The sequence below is a fragment of the Schistocerca serialis genome, unplaced genomic scaffold, assembly GCF_023864345.2.
Source record: "Schistocerca serialis cubense isolate TAMUIC-IGC-003099 unplaced genomic scaffold, iqSchSeri2.2 HiC_scaffold_1179, whole genome shotgun sequence".
Taxonomy (NCBI): Eukaryota; Metazoa; Arthropoda; class Insecta; order Orthoptera; family Acrididae; genus Schistocerca; species Schistocerca serialis.
In genome coordinates, this window is record NW_026047380.1 from 30001 (window position 1) to 32500 (window position 2500).

At 60.5% G+C, this 2500-nt stretch overlaps 1 pseudogene; it reads right to left on the minus strand.

Moving 5' to 3' along the window:
• The window catches only part of LOC126434020 (large subunit ribosomal RNA), a 7535-nt pseudogene that overhangs the window by 3734 nt on the left and 1301 nt on the right, over positions 1 to 2500 (minus strand).

Genomic DNA, 2500 nt, shown 5'->3' on the forward strand with positions numbered 1-2500 from the left:
TCCTCTTCCTTGCTTCTGCTTCCTCAGAGCCGACAGCTCGGAGGGCCTCAGGCAGCCCAGCCGCGACCACTGCCAACGGCGTACCCGGCCCCAAACGCGCAAGGTCGTCCAGGGCCGAGAAGCGCGCGGCCGACCGCGGCAGGCCGGCGAGGTGCCTCCATATGGCTTCGTCGACTACAGATGTTTGTGGCGGGCGCTCAAGCTCCGGCGGAGAGGGTGGCCCCTCCGGCAGCGACTCCGGGACGGGTGAATGGCGCAGACCATGCTGCGTCTGCTGTTCCCGCCTCAGCTCCTCTACGTATTCCCGCACCATCGTCCTGTGTGCCACCGTCCTCCTCCTGCACTTGATGGCATCCAGGGTACGGTGCGGAAACAGGGGTAGAAGCTCCTGGTTTGCAAAGAGGACTTTGGAGTCACTGGCACAGAGAAGCCTAGCCTCCGCCAGGGCGAGCTCCCGCATCTCTTCTTCCGCCCACCGAGCTCGCTTCCTATCAGTTGCAATCTCCGCATTTGCCGCTTCCGGATGGGCGCGGCGGCGGTGTTGTCCGAGCCCGATCTTGCTGCGGAAGGCACGGCTGCAAATGCTGCAGTGGAACCATGGCTCCACGGCCTCCTCTACTTCAGGGACGGTTGGCAGGCTAGCAGTCGGGACTGTTAGGCCGGGTCCTTCAGCGGAAGGCCCGGTACCCGTGTTTTCTTCTCTTGTTGTCCCAACATTAAGGGTTATGCGATGGAGGGCTGGTAACCCCCCAAAGCCCCAAGTGCGGACTTCCACTCTGCTTACCAGTCCTATCAAGGACTGGCGTATCGGCGGGCCCACGGGAAGGGGGGAAGCCGCAGGCAAGGAGAGGCTAAGAGGGCATGGCCCATGTATTGCGCTTCACTTGCCCAGTAACTATGAGAGTCATAGTTACATAGTTAAGAGAGTCATAGTTACTCCCGCCGTTTACCCGCGCTTGCTTGAATTTCTTCACGTTGACATTCAGAGCACTGGGCAGAAATCACATTGCGTCAACACCCGCTAGGGCCATCGCAATGCTTTGTTTTAATTAGACAGTCGGATTCCCCCAGTCCGTGCCAGTTCTGAGTTGATCGTTGAATGGCGGCCGAAGAGAATCCGCGCACCCGCGCGCCCCCGGAGGAGCACGCTAAGGCGGACGCGGCCTCGCAGCAAGGAAGATCCGTGGGAGGCCAAGGCACGGGACCGAGCTCGGATCCTGCACGCAGGTTGAAGCACCGGGGCGCGAACGCCGCGCAGGCGCGCGCATCCTGCACCGCCGGCCAGCACGAGGCCGACCAACGGCGAGAGCAGACCACGCCCGCGCTAAACGCCCGCACTTACCGGCACCCCTACGGCACTCACCTCGCCCAGGCCCGGCACGTTAGCGCTGACCCACTTCCCGACCAAGCCCGACACGCCCCGATCCTCAGAGCCAATCCTTATCCCGAAGTTACGGATCCAATTTGCCGACTTCCCTTACCTACATTATTCTATCGACTAGAGGCTCTTCACCTTGGAGACCTGCTGCGGATATGGGTACGAACCGGCGCGACACCTCCACGTGGCCCTCTCCCGGATTTTCAAGGTCCGAGGGGAAGATCGGGACACCGCCGCAACTGCGGTGCTCTTCGCGTTCCAAACCCTATCTCCCTGCTAGAGGATTCCAGGGAACTCGAACGCTCATGCAGAAAAGAAAACTCTTCCCCGATCTCCCGACGGCGTCTCCGGGTCCTTTTGGGTTACCCCGACGAGCATCTCTAAAAGAGGGGCCCGACTTGTATCGGTTCCGCTGCCGGGTTCCGGAATAGGAACCGGATTCCCTTTCGCCCAACGGGGGCCAGCACAAAGCGCATCATGCTATGACGGCCCCCATCAACATCGGATTTCTCCTAGGGCTTAGGATCGACTGACTCGTGTGCAACGGCTGTTCACACGAAACCCTTCTCCGCGTCAGCCCTCCAGGGCCTCGCTGGAGTATTTGCTACTACCACCAAGATCTGCACCGACGGCGGCTCCAGGCAGGCTCACGCCCAGACCCTTCTGCGCCCACCGCCGCGACCCTCCTACTCGTCAGGGCTTCGCGGCCGGCCGCAAGGACCGGCCATGACTGCCAGACTGACGGCCGAGTATAGGCACGACGCTTCAGCGCCATCCATTTTCAGGGCTAGTTGCTTCGGCAGGTGAGTTGTTACACACTCCTTAGCGGATTCCGACTTCCATGGCCACCGTCCTGCTGTCTTAAGCAACCAACGCCTTTCATGGTTTCCCATGAGCGTCGATTCGGGCGCCTTAACTCGGCGTTTGGTTCATCCCACAGCGCCAGTTCTGCTTACCAAAAGTGGCCCACTTGGCACTCCGATCCGAGTCGTTTGCTCGCGGCTTCAGCATATCAAGCAAGCCGGAGATCTCACCCATTTAAAGTTTGAGAATAGGTTGAGGTCGTTTCGGCCCCAAGGCCTCTAATCATTCGCTTTACCGGATGAGACTCGTACGAGCACC